The sequence below is a fragment of the Dermacentor albipictus genome, chromosome 10 (genome assembly GCF_038994185.2).
Source record: "Dermacentor albipictus isolate Rhodes 1998 colony chromosome 10, USDA_Dalb.pri_finalv2, whole genome shotgun sequence".
Lineage (NCBI taxonomy): Eukaryota > Metazoa > Arthropoda > Arachnida > Ixodida > Ixodidae > Dermacentor > Dermacentor albipictus.
In genome coordinates this window covers 87,806,201-87,828,917 of record NC_091830.1, presented here as the reverse complement: position 1 = coordinate 87,828,917, position 22,717 = coordinate 87,806,201, and the positions used below count along the sequence as shown (strand labels likewise).

Sequence of the window (22,717 nt, the reverse complement as noted above, 5' to 3'; positions counted from 1 at the left end):
AACTTGGAGCACTGGGTATGTACCACTAGCTTGGTAACGGTCTTGAATGAATCTTCTTGATGCCAAATAGGTTCACTAGGTATATGCCAATAGGCGTGTGCCACTATACAATGACGAATTGAACCCATGCCACATAACTCGGCATCACAAGGACGACATGGAATGTATGACCGAGTTGACAAAAAGCGTGTGCGCTTGAAGACGACGTGATTGAAGTCGGGCACTAAAATTGCAAATAAATGCAGCGCGAATATGCGGCACATAGGAGCAAAAACTAATGAGGCAACATACAAGTGTAGGAGATTAGTGATGAGCGAAGAACTGCTCGCGTACCTCCCGATCCCGGCTGATTCTTTAAAGCCAGATGTTCCACCGTGCCGAATCTCGCTTGTCAGACGGAATACAAAATATTCGCTTGCGGTCCCTTTCACTTGTGCAGCACCCAAAGGCACAGCAATACGGCATCATGAATACGGAACTATGCAACAAAAGCACAAAGGAGGCGCGAAATGTGCCGCCTGGGTACATTGCTCACTATGTTTGGCACCGCGATGGCGGCACAAGCAAAAAACAAGCAAGAAGAAAGCACGAGAGAGCCCGCGACGTTCTTCGGCCAATGGGAGGGCCGAGCTTCAAGGGAAAGCGCAGGAGGCAGGATGGCAGCCATCTTCGAAGCATGGAGCTACTTTTCATTTTTTTAGGGGCTTCATATATGTGGAAATGTGTCGCACTCGAGGGGCAGTGACTTGGTTGTATCAAAATGCATGAGCATTCTGACATTTTGAAGGGCTTCCTTAGACTGTTCCAAGGACTGTTCCTGCTTTGATGAGCATTTCCAATGGTAATCCTTCTTCAGAAGGTTCCACAACGAAGCAGGCATCATTGCCATGCAGGTCAGCAAATTGCTATAAGTGAGCAGACCAATCTACGACTGCAGCTTGCTCACATTTTTCTGACTTGGCGCTTTCATCACAGCTTCCAATGGATGAAGTCCGTAGCTGGTGATCTTGTGTCCCAGATACGATACCTTCAGCTTCATGAAGGAACACTTATCCTTCCACATTTTGATGCCACATTCACAGAAATGCTGGAGTACTGCCTTGAGATTCATCCACTGTTGCATTTCTCTTCCGCCACCAGGAAGTCATCCATATATGCTTGTACGCCTGTTGGAATGCCAAGCATATTTCCATGGTGTACTGAAAGATAGCTGGAGCGAAAGACATTCCAGAAGTTGGGTGGCTGAAGGAAAGCAACCCTTTGTGGGTATTGATGGTCATCAACTTCTTTCACTTTTCATCCAATGGAATGTGGTCATACGCATCATGCAAGTCTACAGTGCTGTAGATGTCTCCCTTGCGCAGTGCAGCAAAAAATACCATCGATGACTAGAAGCAGATTCTGTTCAGTGACGCATGCTGCATTCAGAGTTAGCTTGTAGTTGCCACAGATCCGTCTCTCTTGAGCACTGGCACAATTGGCATAGCCCATTCTCAGCGAGCAACAGGAGAAAGCACACCTGATTTCACTAGCCTTCCCAGCTTTTCAGTCACCTTGTTTCACATTGCATACAACAGTGGCCTCACCTTGACAAAGTTAGAAACGGCTCGAGCGTCCTTTGACATAGAAGAGAATGAGCGGAGCCCTGAACAGGCCTTGTTCTGGCTGGAAGACCTTTTGACACATTTCTTCGAGGTCCTTGCCATCTTGTCTGCTGGTACTGCTCAGGATCAGGACTGTAGCACCTGGTCTGTTTATGGCTCGAATAAGGTTGCGACCACATAAACATGGCCCTGACTGATAAATTATGGTCATGAAGACCGCATCTTGCAATTGCAGGAAACTAAGTGTAACCTTTCTAGCAATAGACAAAGTCCCCGGAAGCAAGATAACCTCAAGTCTGTCTTCTGGGTTTCATGTAACATTGCGCAGTGTGTATTGTAGACATTACACGGAACGACACATAATGGTGCAGCAAAGTTTATTTTCATTCGAGCCTCCACAGAAGAACATGTGCCGCAGGTGACGTTTAAATTCGTTATTCAGCACCGATGCTTGGCTTATGTTGATAATGAATAGTTGAGAAGAACATGCCTCGATTCTGTTCAGGTTTCCAATAAAAGTGAAGCTGTTCCCATTCTTGCCACTTAGCCTACACAGATTACAGTCCCCTTCCTGTCACACTCGAAGTGCTTTGCATTCTAGAACTTGCAGGTTTGTTCCAAATGTTTTGTTTCCGCACCTTCTCCACTCCTTACTTTCTTGCCTATTTGTGCTTTGTGCTGGTTGCCTGTCTATCAGCTTATGCAGTTTGGTTCAGTCTAGATGTCTACAGTCTTTACGAGCATGACGGCTTTACCCACAGCTCCTACTGCCAGCACCATTCTCTTAGCTTCCTCAGACGTAAACTCCCAAGAGAAACCATTGCTTTCTGTAACATATGGTTCCAGATTCCACATACAATCTTGTCCCGTAGCATTAAGTCCAACATGTCCCCAAAGTTGGATTTGTCAGCTTGTCGTCAGGGCTTGACAGTAGATTGCTGGGATTTGTCTTCATTTCGGACATGAGTGAAAAATCTGAAGCTTTCTGCAATATCACTAGGCTTGAGCTCTTAAAAGCCTTGCATAATTTTCAACAGCCTCTTTGCATTTGAACTAGTTCACCTTACAAGAACATCCCCCAATGAGGACTTTAGTTCACTTTTATTTCGGAGCCGATACAAGCATTCTCTTATGTGCATCCCCTGCAATACTGTTACTTTCGAAGTAGAACTCTATGTGAATGACGTACAATGTCCACTTAATGTCCTTGCCATCGTCAAATGGTGGTATTTCTTACGACCCTGCTCAAGCAGCAAAGCCCTTGCTTTTCAAAATGTTTGTACATTTCTCACTGCCATTGCTACACCATGCCCGAGGGCTGAGAACGCAGTATCCAAGACACAGCAAACGTAGGCTGCCAGAGCAAGGATCGTTTATTTTGTGGCAGTTGTCTCTTAATAGCCACCCATCAAAATCAGGCAAACAAATAGAATCAAGTAAAACTCGACGCATGCATAAACAAGCACTACCACGGACTAGCACGAATCTATGCACGCGTACTGGCAGCACAGTTTGCATTGTAAAAGTTTACTAGATGCATAAAAATACTCAAGTAGTAATGATGAAGGCATCCCACAGCTTGATATTTGTCTAACACAACCTCTTTAACCCTTGTAAAGCGCTCTTGAATGAGAAATAAAATGTGCTGTTTCTAAAAAAGATCTCAAAGCAGAGGTAGCATTGAAAGGGTCACTTTCCCTTGTGACGGTGCAGGTGCTTATTAAGGCTGCATCTCACTGTAAACGTCTTAAGGCATAAGTGGCACTGAAATGGCCTCTCACCTGTGTGAGTTCGGAGATGATTATTCAGAGTGCGCTTAATCGAGAAGCTCTGAGGGCATGAAGGGCACTGAAATGGCCTCTCACCTGTGTGAGTGCGGAGGTGATCAGTAAGAGTGCCCTTAAGTGAGAAGCCTCGAGGGCATGAAGGGCACTGATATGGCCTCTCGCCTGTGTGAATGCGGAGGTGTACATTGAGATGAGTCTTTTGTTGGAAGCTCCGAAGGCATGAAGGGCACTGAAATGGCCTCTCCCCTCTGTGAGTACGCAGGTGTACTTTGAGATCGTACTTTCGTGAGAATCTCTGAGGGCACAAATGGCATTCAAACGGCCGCTCGCCTGTATGGAGCATAGTGTGTGCTTTCAGATGAGACATACTATCAGTCTTATAGTCACAGAAGTTACAGTGGTGACGGAGTCCCTCATGTGACTTGTCACTTTTCGTAGTTGCAGCTTGACAGCTGGAGGGCCTCGATGCTGCAAAAACAAATTAGAACAGGTTACCATAGTAATGCTTTTGATTTAAAAACAAAATTGTAATTATGAAATGCCAATGAAAAAACACAACATACTAATACGGACAAGTGCTTTTTTCTTCACTGAAGAAATACTGATCATAATTTCAGATTGGACCAAACATTTGCTGAATATGAATTTTTCAGTGTATAAGTCACTTTTCTATAAATCGCGCCCCCCTAAAAACGGCAGTTTTTCTGAACAATATAGTATACGAGTTGCACCGGTGTACAAGATGCACCAATTCAGTTGGTAAGCGACTTAAATAAAAAAACAATACGATGACATTTCACTTGCTGAATGCAGGTCATGCGCAAGCATGATATTTTACGTATTTCTGCCATCATGGTCGCTGCGATCTACCATATGAAGTCCAAGGGCAATAACATTGTCCCCGTGCGCTATCTATGCTGTATGTGCGACTGAAAGTGTGCGACAGTGAGCCAAATCGTGCACAAAGGTGGAAAGCAGCAAAGCGGACAGAGGAGGAAGGCATGTACTGCGGTAGCAACTGTGTAGATTGTGCAACGACACGCGCGTATCTTGAAAGTGATCTGCAGATGCGACGACTTCGGAGTCGGTTGACTTGTGGCCTTCCACCACTCATGTTGCTGCTCCATCCTTCTCGCACTGTGTGCTTTCCCAACTCTATCACAAAAAGAACCCGGTACCGCCATGGCGCGCACGCAACCTGTAGCAACTGCCGGAGGAGGTCAACCCAGTGGGTTGCTGGAGGCCATAGCATCCAATACGATATTGAAAACTGTTTACCTAAAAAAAAAAAGAAAAAAGAAAAACAGGAAAGAGCCGTATACAAGTTGCAGCCGTGTATAAGACACACCAACAAAAATTTCTAAAAGAAAAACGACTTATAGACTGGGAAATAGGTTATGTCTGATTGCTTAATAACCCAGTTGGAAAAATTCATACCCATTCCTGCCAAGAAAAAAAAAAACAGTTGAATTGTAAGAACATCATGAAGTAAGAGGACGGGGATTGTTGTATTATTGAAGGCTGCTCCTGCAGGGTATTCAGTTTTTCTATCAAAGAAACCCGAAGTTCAATGCCAACACAAGCAGTCTGGTACATAAGCACATCAGTAAGAAACATAGCTACTGGCTTCACAAATACATACACCTGAGGCGACCGCTATATACAGGACCATACAAGAGCAACGACTATTCTTTAAATGCAAGCAGCAATGCAGTATATGGTTCCTCAGGTGACGAGAATACTAGCAAGATGCAGCTTTGAATGAGTACCAGTTACTTTTAGTCGAATGTGCTACATTATAACCACTTTTGTCGTTTTATGGAAGGTACTTATTCTCTCCTATTACTGCATAATACTGCATAAAATAAAATTTTTCTTGGCTGAACCGGCATCGTGAGTGGCGGCTGCTGGTGATATAACTACAACAGGGTTCAGCAGTAGACTGCACCGACCGCTGCTTGACATTTGGAACATCTAGAAAACACGCCAATATTCAACGGACAATACAACTGCATACAGTGGTCTAGATGTTGCTCCAGCAATGCTCTTGCACACAAACATCATTCTTTATCTATATTGTCGTACGATACTTTATTATGTCAAGCATAAAAGATCTGAGCAACGTTAACATGCAGGCAGATAAACTGTCCAATTAAGACAACAATCTGATTTCGCAAGGATGATGATCCAGATATATTGTTTTACTGTACAGGAACTCGTGTAACTCAAGGCAAGTGGTGCACGAAATAAGCTCAAAAATCAGAACCTTGCGATACTTTGGTTGCTGATGAGCAGGAAATGGCCATGCACATGCATGTATGTACAAGAAAAGAAACCAGACAGATTATACAACACACTGAAAATAAAAACTACAAGGTATGGAAAACCCAGTTTTACCGACTACTGTGCAAAAGATTCTGCATCAACAAATGCAATAAAATTTGAAATTTCAAAAGACTCTAGAACAGTAAAGGTAATCTATGGAAAGAAGCAACCAGTCACCATAAGAAATGCTTTGCTGTCATAGCCCCAGCACAGTTGCCTCAATGATAAATATATTTTATTTATACCGCACTTTTAGTATAGTACATCTATATAAACATGTCTCATAAAACAAAGCAATAGCAAAAGATACTATATCCAGTACACAAGAGAGAAAAGAAACAACGTCTTGAATCTGCAATTAATGCTTCAGTACAGAGAGTGTAGAAACAGGGAGATGATTCTTGTGAAGCTACCACAGAAGACATGCTGCAGAAAAGTCGTAGTTTCGCCCGAAAGGCAAAGCATCGATTGCGATAGCAAATTGGTAGATAGCTATACGAAATAAGGATAGTAGATTTACTGGCCGTACAAACTTGTAAACATTCGTTTATTGAATTAACAAGCACCGCGCCACGTGTGCAGAGGTAAATTGAACTTCAACATCTCGCTTGATGACCGCGGAAGCTTGCTGTGAAAATGCTGGAGTGAGGAATTGTGGCAACAGGAACGAGCGAATTGACTTGCATGCATCTCTCATTTCAATGCAAACGAAACACCAAAAGCACAGTGCATACGAAGCTACTGGAACTACGAGCACTCTGCAAACATCGCAGATCCATTTGAAGGTGAAGTCATTGCGGGCGCACACTTTGGTCATGTCGCAGGCTGGCTTCGAGTTACGGCAGCCGCATGGTGACACCGAGGGTCTACACCGGTGACAAGCACCTTCCACCGGTGTAGACCCTCGCCTCACCTCTGTACGTCACATAGGACAGAAGAGGACACGCTTCTGCACCACCTTCCTCGCTCACGCAGGCGAGATTGAGGCGCATTTGCTGGCTCATCCTTGCACGCTTTCAATCGCACATGCAGCACAAAGTGCGTGTCGACGATTTTATCGCCCTTGGACTTTACACGAAACTCATGGCGACATTGACTGAGGTCAGCAATGCGCCTGGAGTGCCCATATAATTGCTATCGCAATAAAAGTAGAAAATACAGAATTAAAATATATCTAGCAGGATCACCAACCAATTTCAGTGAATTTGTTTCTTCAAACAGTGGTGTAATTAAGACCTACTGCCTGTATTAGGTCAACTTGCAAGTGCGATCACTCAACTTGCCTTGGAGCACAAGACAAATGCAAAAGATGCCAAAAGATTACATCTTACAAGTGCAAGAATTAAAACATCAACAAAAATTAAGAATGCACATACATTCAACAAACACTGCAACTTTTGAACTGAGGCAAATTGAGCAAACAGAATTTCTAATCAACATTAAGCAGTGAATATTACTAAAGGAAATGCTTACATGCAAACATAATGAAAAGGCTGAAACAGAATAATAACCAAACAAAACACCAAGGAAGAAGCTACAGGAAAGAAATATGTCAGCAAAGCAGAAAATATTGTGTAAATCAGTAACACTACTGGAGGCACAAGTCACGAAGATGCAGGAAGGTTTACAATGTACAGAAATTAATAAAAAGTAACATCGCATAGTATCAAGATTGTATACGGTTGGCGCCACAACATGATGCTCTTCATCCATCAGTGACATACATCTAGAGAGAAAGAGGATGGCAAAGTGTTATCAACAATGAAGAGAAGCTCAAGCATAGTTACCAGGCCAAAAAACATTACAACACACAATGCAGTTGTGAGCTCCATCTTAATTTTGAGAGTAAGATGTCATTAACACTAGTTTATGGTTTAATGGTGCTTAAATAGTTGTTTTCCAAGCTATTACTATATAACACATAGCAAAGTAAATTTCTGTATGCAACACATGGTAACCTGTCACAGCGTTTTTCTGAAACTGGTTTCTACTTGCACTGTACACACCCAAAACCTAAACGCACAACCAAGCTCAATGGCAAGATGCTGCAATACTGTTCATGTACATTTTCATAACTTGAGCTGTTTCAACACGAGGCGTTTTGTATTGCTAAACACAAACAATGTCAATGATGTTAACAGATGCATTCATAAATGAGGTAAACTGAAGAAATAATTTATGCTAACCTCGCAGAGAAGCTAAGTTCAACATGTATTCTTGCATGACCTGGCTTAGCTCAGTGCAAGCACCGCGATCAGTAAATCCTGGAGAATGCAACTAATCATCTGCATTAGTATGCTATTGCCCTGTTACCCCTCAAAAAGTACCAGATGGGAGGCATTGTACAGCTTAATGTAGACTATGTACGAGGTCTTCGTCTGGAACTCTATCGTGTATCTTATTGTGTGACTTAGCTGATTAAGGAGAGGTGCAAGTCGAAAAACTATTTTTGTTTAAAAGAATAATGTTTCTAGATATTTATTCTACATTTACGCTAAGACATTACTCCAGCAAGAATATTGCGAAAAATGAATCTAATGGGGGCATTGCAGTAATAGGAGCTTCACATTTCCATTCATGCCCTACAGATGAGGTTCGCAACAACCACAGATATACTGGCACCATCACAAGCTTTCCTGGTGCAACAACATACGAGCACTGGCACTGGCTGAGTCGACACCAGCTGATTCTTCACTTTTCACCAGTGCTTAGGCAAAGGCTGTGCATCTTACATGTTCAAGATGACGTAAGGTCCTGTGAAGCTGTATAGGTTCAGATGTGTGTTCAAAATGGCAAACCCTTATTCGTGTGCCCCTTTTATTGGCTGCCTAGCAGTAAGGTAACCATTATTGTGGACTTGCAGGCTGGAATAGAAGTTTTAAGTGAAGTGTTTATAGTTGTCTCTGAAGGCTTTATTTGCCAGAAGATGACTAGTGTCAGCGCAAACTTCAACATTATGGCACCAGTGCATCAGCTAATAAAATGTTAATGATATGGGATTCTTTCGCCTTTTATTAAACCGTACAGACACGAACCTGCGAGAACAAAATACTAGAAAAAATATTTACGAATCTACATAGATCTGTTCAGTCTATATAGTATTACCCAGTGTAAGTGATCACTGTTCCGTGGGTTGCGAAATGAACAGTATGCAATAGTTGCCTGCAGTGCTAACAGTATTGTACCGTCATAAAAATGCATCTAGATAAGAAATAATGCTTGTGCACAATTCGTACCATTCCAGGGAGCACATAGAAATATTTCGAAACAACATTCAGAAACTATTACCATACTAAAGAAATGTTCTCTGTTGTGCATGAATTCCATTCAATTACTTTTATCAATAAAAAGCCAATCTTTGAGTCACTTCAAAGAAATATTACTAGAGAAAGATGAAGCGCCAGCGCCAGCAGTAGTGTCAGCGTTGTAGTTGTACCAATGTGGAGATGGAGTAAGCCCATGCGTATTAACAGCTGTCTAGAAACTTAAATTGCTAATTAATATTTGTCATACCAAGTGCATTCAATGGCAATCACAAGCCAACTTCCAAGTGCAATCGCTCAAATTCTCTTGGAGCAGTCAACAGGACATAAACAGCATGTTACCTGATACCTGAAACAGCATGAACTCTGATACCTGAAAATATCGGTTAAGCTGAAAATTTTCTCTGGCTTGGTGTCAACCCCACGTATTTTTCATTTCTTCCCGAGAGATCCTCTTGTATAATACTCTGGAAAGGTATCTCGAATCTTGGAGTTACTGTATCACTGGTTTAGTGTATAACTGGTTTTACTGTATCAACAAGAATAAACGATACACATTCATCAAACACGATCATTTATTTAGTGCACTAAAACAGGTTTAGCTAAATCAATTTGTATTCCAGGCTATGAACAACCAATTACAACAAAGAAACGCTAGGTGCAAAAAGCTAATGACATACTGTCGATTCATTTGGCAGTCGTTGCCCAATTTTAACATGCCCCTGAATCAAATGCACGCACACTTTCTATGTTTGCAAAGTAGAACACGGACGTAGAAATGACATTAACCCTCTATTGCATAAATTATGAGAAACGTCATTTTAAAAATTACCTTTTTCAGCTTTTATTATTGACTGAATGAACAAACACATATACAAACTGTTTCAGAGTTATAACGACTGTATTAATAAAGATACAGCTTTGTGCCAAATATGGAACACCATGAAGATGGCCAAGCAGTCTTGCTGCCATGGGCGGAAAACAAAGCTTCACGGATGGTGGTCTTTTTAGCGTGATGTGTGGAATGAAATGAAACAGTTATTTGCTGTGTTCAGGCACAGATGAATGTTGCACTTCTATCTTACCAACGACTTGTTTGTGCAAGATGGCCGCTTACATCTTTGTTTCTTCTCATCAAATTCTGGCCAGTGGCCGACTTGGTCAGATCGGACGTAACTTTGGGTGGCATTTCGGCCGCTGGTCCCTGTGCTTTTTCGACATGAACATGGAATTCGATATCTTGACTAGAAGGCCTTCCTGGTCGCTTGTTGGGTAGGCACTTGTTATGCGAGGTAAGGCATTCTGCAATTCCTGCTTTGAATTGAGCCAGTGGTAGTACTTGTTTCTGCCCAAGCTGCTCCTGCACCCTACTGTTGCTATTGCTATGTTGTATTGTTGTATTGCTACTACCAATAAGTCTAGCATATGCGTAAAAATTCGAAAGTGCCATTACTTTGACCTGATATATATGCAGTAAAGTCCAAGCAGTTAGTTCAGCAGGTCAACCCACCCATGTGCCTGTCGTGGACCTTTACTACGCTGGGGCAATCAATTTCGCGAAACTCCTTGGCAGAGCTAAACCAGCACTTAGTCTTTTGGACTGGATCTCTCCCAACAAAGCTCGACAGAAATGTCACGGCGCAGTTATCGTACCCCCGCACACGCGATAACTCCGCGCTTAAGAGTTCCTCTGAAGCACCACGTCCTTTACATTTCAGTTCCCTCTCGCTTTTCAGGCGACAGTTTGGTAGATGAGTCACCCTCACCGTACCGATCGACAAAATTCCATCTTGTGATAGAGTGACCTGCAGCTTCGGGCTATTGAACAGATGGCAGCACGTCACCATGTTTTGTCTTTCATGTTTATACAGCGCCAAATATGGCATACACCGATTTCGGGTTCTCTGCTGTAGTTGCAGATGAAATTGAGAAAACTAATACCCGACTTGAATTGGCGAGACCACAAAATATGGCAAAATTTTTGTTCCTGCGGTGGAAATTTTCAGAGAAAAAGATACCAATTTCTCATGTTTGCCCCGTCCGAGTTTCATGTCGCTTCCCAAAATCGACTTCACCTCTGTTTCGCATACCACTAAAGAGATGGCAGCACTTGCCCATAATAGGTGTGCATAACTATGAGAATTACTCTGATGGTATCAAATTCTCAACTGGGCATTTCACACACACGAAAAAAAAAAAAGAAAATGGTAGCCAGTATGTGCCAAATATGGGACTCCATGCAACAGAGGGTTAAAGCTCGTTAAGAAAGTAGAAATCTAATGTGTGGCCAATTTTTTGGTAAGAAAAATTGGTGCACAATGGCACCCGGTTTTTTAAAGTGGGCTTCGCCATGCAGTTTCATACAGTTATTTTCGCAGCAATACGGCCGCGTTTTACATACAAATACAAATGCAATACAAATACAAATACATACATACAAAAAAACATACAAATGTTGCAAATGCAGGTTTGATTTATTGTGCGATTGCAGCGTGCAGGCAATTTTCGGCTCAATTTTATTCACAAGAATAAACGAAGGCACGCATCAGAATCAGCTAATTACTGTATTAGGGCATTGTGAGCTAGGCTTATCGGTTGAAAATTTTCTTGAAGGGAAAAAAAGAAAGTGACGCTTTCGACTAGCGATGACGGGTGTTCAAAGGAACCATTTCCTCCTAAGCTCCTTCAAGACAGACGCTGCTACTAAAGGGGTCATTATTGGGGCCTCAGTAGGGGTCAGTCGCCCGCCTGTTCACTTGTCAATTTTGAATTATCCAGCAAAAGCTAACCTTAGGATCGCAATAATGGAACTTTGGTAGCATAGAAATGCATGGCCGCTAGTGAGGACTCTCGGCAGGGATAAAAATAACCAAAAATCAAATTAACCGGAGATGAATTAAGCACGCCCATTGTGTTCGAGAAACCAATCTCAAGAAATTAAATTTAATATTTTATTTGTAAACACAATGAAATTTAGCTTGCTTCGAGCTCAGGTTAAAAAAAAGAAGCTTATAGACTATTACACGGCTCAACTACAGACATATCTAAATGCATGCGTCATTGTTTGCAAACTGACATACATTCCACTTCAGAGCTTGTAAATGGAAACCAACTGCTTTAAGTTATTTTGTGCACCGTAACTTTTGTGCCAGGAATGAATAACAGAACAGCATGTCAACCAATGCACATGGAATGTCGAATTCTTTCAAAAAAAGCAATGCTATAGCACTGTATATTGTTTTAAAGGGACAAGACCATCGCGCGATTGGGCAAATAATAAATTGTTTTGCCTACGTCGAGACCACAAATTCGCATACAGGCTGCCCAAAAGTGAGGTGTGCATAATGAGCCAATGGGAACAATTGGACAGAAATTATATCTGCCATGTGCATTCAAACAGGAAGTGGTGCAGCAACTGCAGCTCCCCTACAGAAGTGTTATTAGGAACACTACTCAATTTTGTTGTTTTCTATTGATTAGGACTCCAATAAGTGATGTTGTTTTCCAGATATTCAAGAGAAGTGAATATTCAAACTTTCAGATAGTGACTCCTCAAACAATAAGAAAGAAAGAAAAAAGGAACAACTATTTGATTTGCACAAAAAAATTTTGAATATTTGCATGGGAGTAATAAACATCTTTGAAGTATCTCCCATTTTTCAAGCCAAACTGCTTCCAAGTGTCAAACATATAGAATAAGAAAGAATGCGCTGATCTATTGATTACACTGCCACAGTCCAGTCAAGAAAGGGCAACCAAATGAAACATCTATTCAATGCACATCCAGCCATAGCCCAAGTTTTTTGATGGATAAGAGTTTAAGTATGTTTGACGATTGCAGCCATTAAGAACAAACCGTCGGTATTTTAGAATTGCATAACAAAAAAAGCTTATCTGGGTATGTTATAGGCGAGTTTGTGTATATCAAATCACCTGCTAGATCAAGCTATTTCTTAGCCCACAAGGTTGTTCACTATAATGGGCTTTGGCTGTACATTTAAAAAAAGCTGGCTAAGGTTTAGCTATTGTAAACGTAGTCATCAACAGCAAAACGTCTGTTTGACTTGGTTTTGCAAGACTATGCACATAGTGCTTTAGTAAAGTTGGGCTGCAGTCTTTCACACACGTTATACACATTGCGCAACAGGTTGTCCGTAAAGTCACAGCGAAACCTGGCAATCGCAGTCAAGCTTCCTGGGTGCCGTTGCTTACATTGATGGCTTCGTCTCCTTCTCCTTATTGTTCTTTGCGTTGCTGAACTACGGCAGCAATTATGGTACCTTTTACCTTGGCACGCTTACAGGCTTGGCCAGGTTCTCTATAACAAGCTACTCAGGCTTCCTTTTGCACCACAGTTTCACCAGGCAACTTAGCATTTGCTTCGGGTTTCGCAGCATGCCGTCTAGCTATCTCTACTGGATCATTGGATTCAGCCTTTCCCTTACATTGAAGCGCAGGCACAGACAGTCCAGTCGACGTGCCATTCATGGTGAGACTAAGCGACCAAGCACCAGCGAAGTAGCTGTTAAAGGAGCATTTACACTACGACCTAACTGGTGTGTGGGCCAGCGTCGCTCGATGCCGGGTGCTTCAAAGCGCATTGGCTGCAACAGTGCATCAAACCACCTGTCGAACTGCCGAACTATAGAGGTTGATGTTCTTGCCAACGTGACATGACATGTCCGCATGCTCACAGTGCACCGGACTATAGTATTAGCTCTTTAACCTTCTCCTACTGCACTCGCAGTGGCTAGGCTCAGTGTGAGCGCCGTTGGGACACCTCTGCACAGCGTATCACGTACCGTCTCAAAGTCAATGCGACACGACAAATGACTTTGAGAGACATGGCATAGTGGAGCTCTTGCTCTAAAATTGCAAAGCGAGTTGAGGTGGTGTGTAGCATTCGTGCATACAGCCACTACTGCAAAGTGTAATGTTTCTACTAATGTTTTGATGACACACTTCATATATTCCAGATAAAAGTATGCTTGATTACGCACTGCAACAAAGCAATCTACACTACTGCCAGTTCCTTAGCATATTTATTTTCTTATATCACAAGCTTGACCAAAACTGTCTGCATACAATGTTGGCACGTGTTATACGTAGTTTACGCCTGTGCCTAGTTTTCATTGTTTTGTGGTCTTCAGGACAATGAATGCCACAGGGCAACATAAATATAAGAGAATGTGCCATGAATAAAAGGATGCAGCAGCCAGTATTCCCAAAACAATACCAAAACAAGCACTTGGCAAGAATAAGCATCTGAATAACATAATTAGGAGCCCCACAAACATATACACAAGGTGCCCATCTTGCGTTGGCCATGAAAGAGAGTCCCCCTTCCCTATAAAACCTCAGACTATACATCACGGGCAATTTTTCAGAATTGTCTGCTGTAACTAATCGTCGCTGCTGAGGTGGACTGCAAGCATGGCATACCACACATATGAAAGTTGCCAAATGCATATTCAGTGCTGGCAGTGACTGTATCTTCATCTTGACATGGCCTGAAACACAGCAACCTGCATGTGTACAGACCATCATAATGATGAATTTAACTGTCCATGTGCAGCCGGGTATGTACAGGGTTTTTGTAGAAACACTTTTCAGGCTTAACTATACCGACATTTTCACGACCCTTTTCAGGCATGAATAATCTGCAGCAAATATTGTTCATTAAATGTTGATAATTATTTAGGGAATTCATGACACAATACCCTACTAAGGCCATAGCGGGCCAAGATAATAGTGACTGGTTGGCTCAAGATAATGATAAGAAACGAACAGATAATCCATGTAGTAAAGCAAACTAAACATCCTGGTGTATAAGTCCAGAATAAAAAAAATTGACTCACTATCGAAGCCCTGAGGAAGTCGATGCCCAGCGAAACTCTTAAAGAAACAACCGCTACAACTGCTCATGGCACTACGCAATGCTTAATTTATGGGTGAGGTATTTTTTTTGTGCTTGTACTTTATTTAAACGTATGCTGCTCTGTTTGTTGCACAAGATATTTCAATGATTCTTTGCACTGATCGCTTCACTTTGCCAAGTGCTTGTAGCCTCTGCATTACGAGGGGGATGAGCCATCGCCGATGATAATTGATGCTCAAGGCCAGACACAGATGCTAACAGCTTCGCTGTAAAGGAAAAAGAAGACAAACATTTTCTTAAAAACACTCTTGGGGACAAAATGTGTATGTCCCATGGTTAAAATAAATACAATTGCAATGACAGAGAAACATTCGCTGGTCCTAACTTAGGCAATGGTCAAAGCGATCCTAATTCAGCAATCATGCTTGTGTGCAAGAAACTTTTTCCAGTACTGTTGTCAACTAGATATCCACCCAAATGTGCGCCAAATATCTAGCCTTGCTGTCGTAGTCTATAGCTCGTGACATAAACAAGAATGAGGGTGTTAGCTCTATTACCCTGCACACCGTGCTTTGTGATACTAGTTTGCATTCCTCACCTTACAAAGGATTTAGGTTGACTTGAGTGCTTGAAGATGGAAGGGTGATTTTGCGTGCAGCTCAAAGTATACCACATGTCATTTCACCTATGAAGAGTCATGTTCATGGAAGTGTCAGGCTGGAAAGATGCTTGAATTTATCCCAGTTTGCAAAACACATAGACACCATCGCTTCAAACATAAGGGACACCCATACTCTTCCATTCCCTCTAGTAACACTGGGACATTACCACTTCTGAAGAGGCTTTTTAATCATCAGCCATTGCATGCAAGGAAGTGAGCATGCAGAGGCTGTGACGACTCTTTATAAAAAAATATTAGGTACACTGCTAGAAAAAAAGTAGGCTACTTTGTATTACTTATACTTCTCCCATAGGACATCTGGAAATTCTCAGTAAGTTCACCAATAATATCACATGCAGACCTGCTCCACAGTGAGCTTATAAGTGCAGGTCACCAACAAGGACGTATGGAAAAGGACGCCAACAAACCAGACTTTCAAGGTGGCCTCTTAGTTGGTGATCTGTGGTGTATATTAGAACACACAGTTATTGTCTTGTGAAATAAAATCGCTCGTATGGATGCAGCTTCAAGTGACATATGGATACTCCCATGTTGACTGTACAGCAATTGCTATTCCATCTGAGGAATAGCAATTGCTGTACAGTCAACATGGTCGGCACTTGCTGTTTTCATGGATGTTTCTAAGGCTTACGACTATGTGTCTCAAAGAGCCATCATCAGCCAGTTGCAAGCTATAGGCGTCACGGGTCATCTCTTGCACTTCATACATACGTTCCTCAATGATCGTCGCATCAGAGTTCGTCTTGGCGACACTTTGAGCGATGAAATACGTATATTTCGCGGTGTGCCATAGGGGAGTGTTTTATCTCCCTTATTATTTAACATTGCCATGAGTAGCCTCCCAAGAGTACTAAACCATCGAACACCAGTGAAGATATCTATATATGCCAATGATATCTGCATATGGGTCTCCGGCTACCAGCATCGCCGCCTTGCACGAATAGCCCAGGGAGCAGTAAAAGCCATTCAGGGCCACTTGGCAACGATTGGATTATCACTATCAGCAGAGAAATCATCATTCGTACTGTTTCCTGGAGTGAAAAGAAAATCTACACGCTTGACGCTAAATTTGGACGGATACCAGATTCGACAAGTCACCAACGTCCGATTTCTGGGCGTTACCTTAGACCACAGGCTACTCTGGCGCCGCGGTGTTGACCACGTTGTGGCGTCATCGTCACCCAGGCTACATGTGCTGAAGCGAGTCGCTGGCATACGCTGGGGCAACCACCCGACGTCGATGCTACGACTACGTACAGCGTTGGTTACCAGTCGAATCCTGTATCAGCTACCTCTGATGTCACCCTCAGACAGCCAATACGAGCGCTTAGAAGCCATCCACAGAAAAGGTATCCGACTTTTCCTTGGAGTCCCTCAGCCAGCGTCAAACAAGAAAGTGCTCTACGAAGCTGAGTCACGCGCTCTACGACTTCAGGCTTCCCAGGCTCTGATGATCCAGCTCCTACAATTGAGTGAGTCTATGCCTGGTAGAGCCCTCTTAAGACGTATAGGTAACAGGCCGCGCTCACATTTTTATGCAGCATTGAACACGCTTCGCGTATTAGGATTGCGCTGCTCGAGACAGAGGGAAAGGATAGAACCACCCTGGACATTCGAGGACATCACATGCAACTTAAGTGTACCACAATTGCAATCAAAGAGCTGCATTCCATCTGCAGAAGCCAAGTCATTAGTCCTGGAACACCTGAACACAATTTACCCGAATCACCTACAAGTATACACAGATGGCTCTGTCAAGGCAGCTGAAGACCGCTGTGCAGCTGCATTCTATATTCCCTCTTTAAGATATACATGGTCTGGCCGTCTGGACTGTATAGCCTCGTCGACAGTTGTGGAAGGCGTAGCAATAGCTTCTGCTCTGCGCAAACTAAAGACTTTGCCTCCGCAGAATGTGGTTGTCCTTACGGACTCAAAGACCGCATTACAACAAATATACCGTGGTTTGCCATCCCTCAAGTTCCCACGCAAATCACTAGCCATCGTGAAAGAACTCAACAACAAAGGCTTCACCGTAAAGTTTCAGTGGATTCCTTCTCACATTGGCATCTCAGGAAACGAAAAAGCTGATGCGCTTGCATACGCAGCACTCTATCATCCTCCCAAAATCAAGGCTCCAAAGAGTAATCAAGTGCAAAAATCTGACATTCGAAATCACTTTGTGTCGCTTTGGGTTCCACCGCATATGCCCTGCGTAACCAAGAGATTGCACCGAGAGGAAGCCACACTTCTATATAGAATAAGGACAGGATCTGCTAATACACCGGCCTGGTTATTTAAAACGGGGCGAATCAATTCTCCGAACTGTACGGCATGCAACGAGACAGGAGACATTGAGCACTTTTTGTGGTCCTGCCAGCAATTCCAAGATGAAAGAGACACTCTCCTGAAAAATCTGCAAAACAAGAACCTTCCGCATGTGCGCCTGCAAGACCTTATATTTCCCGAGGGATCAGTTATAGCCCGCAAAGAAACTTCACGTCTCCTCATCGATTTCTTAAGAGAGCCCGGTTTGATGGACATATGGTGAAACCCTTCAGCGGTATTGTGCGAGACGCTCGGGCGGAGCAATTGCCGGCCTTGTTTGCTAGGCTAAACCCGCCTGTTGCTATACAATTCACCACCACCACCACCATCCATCTGAGGAATGCGGAATAAAAGCACTTCAATGTTGTCGGTATTTCATAAGAGACATCTAAGATTTTGAACTTCAGGGGACTGTGATAAATATTTCTTTATTCTGAAAGACTGTTATAGTGAAAGCCATAAATTAACTATTCCATTCATCAGCCCATCAGTTCATAAGTTGTCAGCATATGAGCTATCCACGAAAACGTCGCTGTTGGCCCTTAACACGCGCTGTTGCAATTTTCCATGGATTCCGCTGCCACGCACCAGCGAAGCACTGTGTAATAAGAGTGATGTGTGCAAAACAGATGCTGACGCTGAGAAAACTACCGACAAAACGGTAGCTTCATGTCACCTCCGAAGTGCAATGTCTCTCCCTTTTTGCTTATATTTCACATTTTCTTGCACTGGATACCGCATCTTTCTAGCTCAAGGCACACACCTGAACTATGTCAAAGCACAAGCACGTCTGGAAAGTGCAAAGTGTGACTGTGTGGTATCTCCGCGAGTACGGAGTGTACATTTCACCACATGCATAGCTAGCATTGCCACCGAAAGGAGCACGAAAGAAGTGTGCGTAGAAAGAAGCATGAAAAAAGAAAGAGACGCGGTTCCATTGCTAGGCAACACTTTCCTGGGTGGAGCAAGCGCTTGCAAAACCTGATGCGTAATCGGCTCCGCTCGCCCACATTCTTTTCTTGGGCACCCTCTCAGGTTTTCCGAACTCATGCGCCATTACGTCCACTCTCTGCGCCTTGTTTGCTAGCCTACTGCTTCGGCTGCTGTGAAAGATATATGAAATTCAATCTTCATCAGCCTGGCTACGCCCACGGCAGCGCAGCGGCCTTTCCATTATCAAGAATCCTGAAATTTCTAAATATTAGCTCATGGTACTGAGGCGTTGTTAACCTCACAGGGAACTGAATTATGATTGTTATTCTGAAAAGTTCAGTACTCTGAAGTTTGGAGTACTGAAATACCTTTACATTGGAACTATAAGAAGTAAGATGGGGATTTCAGAAGTTTGTTAATGTGGTGTTCGTAGTAACGAGGTTTAACTGTACTTCAGTAAGTAATGCTAGATGATCTTCACCTCATCTCTACAAGAGGCGTCTTGTGGTGTGGCATGAGTCAAAACAGCTTACCTCCATGGGCTTCAGCGAATTGGAGGAGGAGATGGCTGGTTGCTCCACTACAGTTTCTGTGGAATTTTCACTGTTCCAAACCATGCATATGCGTTGGGGCTTACCGTGGGTGGAGAATAGGGCGAGGTCAGCAAAGCTATACTGTACTCCTGTGGACACCACATGCTGCCTCGCAACCCTGTGAGCTGCATTGGCACAGTTTATGCCTGAAAACTGTACGTGCCTTGTGCAGTCTGGAAAGATATTTAAACCTCAATATAATGAAATCGGTAAAATTGGCAATTTGCTTCATTATATAGAAATTTTGTTGTACTGAAACCGGACTTTTTTGCAAATAAGTACAGTCACCGATCGATTTTTCTTACACAGAAAGGGGGCGCAGAATTATGTGTGTTATCGGGCAAACCAAAAAAGTAAACTTGAATGAGAAAACAATTCATTTTGACGAATACTGAAAAAGTTTGCGCGGAGACACGAGGACAATGCCAAGAAAAGACAGGGACGAGCAGGTTTTTATGAATTTGGGAGTCTGTGACGAATGATACGGTTTCATGCGACGACGACATCTTCATGTGAGCGGTACAAATTAAGCAAAGCCAGCCACACTTTCGCGCGCACATGGCAGATGCTGTGTCCGGTCTATTAACGTCAGAAACGCAGGAAAAGGGGTTGCTTTGAATTTTAACGCGACAGCGTTAAGGAGCTCGTGTCGCAGAAAAGCCGGTGTCGTCAGCGTCGGTGGCGTTGGCCGTGAGCGATAAATCCCAGCAGGCACTTCATGAATAAAAAACAACTTGCAACATGGGCTGGGTGGGAATCAAACCAGGGTCTCCGGAGTGTGAGACGGAGACGCTACCACTCAGCCATGAGTTCGATGCTTCAAAGCGGTACAAAAGCACCTCTAGTGAATGCGGTGTTGCCTTAGAAACGAGTTGTTTCTAAGGCGTTGCTCGACGCTCACTGCGTCCGATGCGGGGCCCGTAGTCGCTGCACCGTAGCCCATTGTCTTACACCCCTTGGTGGGTCGACGGGAACGCTGTCGCGTTCCACTCCTGAAGGCGAAGCTTAAGCGTCCTCCAATTTTTCGCCTAACAGAATTATCTTTTCTAGTGTAGTCAAATTACAATCCCACGCTACCACGTCTCTATACATTGTGTGTAAGCCATACTTTACGATTTTTCTGTCTTTTAGCTTGAGAAATTCAATTAGCTTGGTTGCTTCCATGGGTCACATGGAGGGCCTAAGTATGAGCGGTTCGAGAATCTTGTTGCCGAAACAATGACCGATGCCAGATTTTCTGTGGCACGGGGCCCATAACGCCATTGCATTAATATCCGAGATGGAAATACTTCAGTGCCACGAACCCATGACTTCAGGAGGCGAGCGCTACTGCCAAGCAGGACACTCTCTCCACTTGTTCTGTTTAGCCTCCGCAAGCAACATGAATTCCCAGTGTTGTCACATACCAGAGCTAGAGAAACATGTGTCGTATAGATAACAGGCCCTGCCTTCATTTTTTTTCTCCTCGCTTTTTTATGGTGCGGCACACTTCCACTGATGGCGTCGCACGCGAGCTGTAGTGATTGTCTCATTTCGCAGAGCCCACGATTTTTCCTGCTGTGCACGAGGATACCCGACTAGCAGTATAAATCAGTGCTACACGAACACTGAGGCAGACACAAGTGGATCACAGAGCAACATTGCGCTGGAACACAGTAGAAAATGACAGTTTCGATGTCTGCGTGCGGCTCCATGACGTGGGAACAAGCAGACGAAATGGAAGTAAATCTCTCTTTCCGCAGTGCAAAGTAAAACAAAAACACACAAACATTGAGTTTGTGTTTTATTATTTCTCTAAAGTTTAATTCGTCTATTCAAGCAACAGATTACAAAAATAACAGATGTTGCCTTGAATAATTCTCGAGGTCACGTGTCACTACGAGTGACTTCACAGCACAAACATGTGTGCATAGCCGCACTACCATGTGTATGTCACCTTCAGGCTTGAAGCATGGCGGCCGCGACGGGAACGGCAAACAGCGTTCGGTTTGGAATTTCTGATTTTTCGTGGCACGAAGCAAAGTAATATTTAGCAGACGTGATTGTAGCGCAAAATGTACGTACTGCACCTGCCAGCTCAGAATGCCCAGACCTCGTGAGGGGCCCTTGAAAGCAAACAGTGTGTGGGGGAACGATAGTGTCTTATCGCGCTTGAACTTTGTATGGAGCATGATGCGACTCCACTTCGGCAGTCTTTGTTGCAAACTAACTTGAGAAGTCAGTTTTGCAAGAAGCCGATTGTACCACATTTTCTGGTGTATAAGTCGCACCCCCCTCAAAACGGCAGTTTTTTCAAGAAGCAGCCGTATATAAGTTGCACCGTTGTGTAAGACACACCTCTTTATTTGGTAAGCAATTAAAAAAAATATAGTGACAGTTTACTTGATGAACGTGGGTCACGCTCGAGCAATGATATGGACACCCCAGGCACATTTCTGCCATCATGGTGGCTGCGATGTACCGACAAAGTCCAAGGGCGATAACATTGTCCCCACAAGCCACATATTCTGTATCTGCGAGTCAAAGCGTGCCATGGTGAGCCGAATCGTGCACAAGTGTGGAAAACGGGAAAGCGGCAGCACGGGATGCAGTATGGTAGAAAACTGTCTAGTTTACGCAATGGCGCATGCCGTATCTTGGCAGTGATCTGCAGATGCGACGATTTCGACTTCAGATTGCTGCTCCGTCCTTCTTGCCTGCGCTCAGCAACTTGATCATGAAAAAAACTCGGTACTACCTCCATAGCGTGCGTGCATAGCAGCTGCCAGAGGAGGTCAACCCAGTGCGTTTCGGGAGGCCATAGCATCGAATCTCATCTTGACAGCAGTCCTTTTCCAAAAAACAACAAAAAACTAAAATAAAAAGCCATATAGAAGTCGCAGCAGCGTATAAGATGCACCGACGAAAATATCAGAAGAACTGTCACTTATAGACAGGAAAACATGTTATTTCAATAAACTGACCATCTGTGTCCACAGATGGTCACTTGTCAACTCGAACCAAGGGAAAGAGCTTGACGCAATAGTTCAGCGGAAAGCTGCAAGGTGGATAAAAGTAATTAATAAAAGGAAAATCAGACATCAACCCAATCATAGCAATTGCTACAATGGAAACCCACACTGGTTGCTTCTCTCCAACTTGCGGGTTTCCGCAGAATTATTACATCAAACTCTTGCCTTTGCTTAGAGTTGTTGATGAATTCGACTTCACCCTGCCATCTGCTAGCCACCTGGTTAGCTCAGATGGTAGAGCGGCTGCTCCGGAATGGCGGTAGTCCCAGGTTAGAGTCCTGGACCAGTACAAATTTTTCTTCAGCTGCGAGGCTTT

The 22,717-nt window shown here is 43.4% G+C and overlaps 1 protein-coding gene across 8 annotated transcripts in view; it reads right to left on the bottom strand.

Moving 5' to 3' along the window:
* Positions 1-22,717, bottom strand: part of LOC135910256 (zinc finger protein 782-like) — a 187,833-nt gene that overhangs the window by 21,339 nt on the left and 143,777 nt on the right. For 2 of the 8 annotated variants that reach the window (XR_011509086.1, XR_010566963.2), the window contains exon 3: positions 3,723-3,859. The exons of 1 other annotated variant lie outside the window; for it this stretch is intronic. The gene's annotated coding sequence lies outside the window, so the exon portion shown is untranslated. Of the gene's footprint in view, positions 1-3,722; positions 3,860-14,044; positions 15,124-15,455; positions 15,575-19,330; positions 19,564-22,717 lie in introns of those variants that run through there. 5 more of the 8 variants (XR_011509088.1, XR_011509087.1, XR_011509089.1 and 2 more) reach the window with 5 other exon arrangements.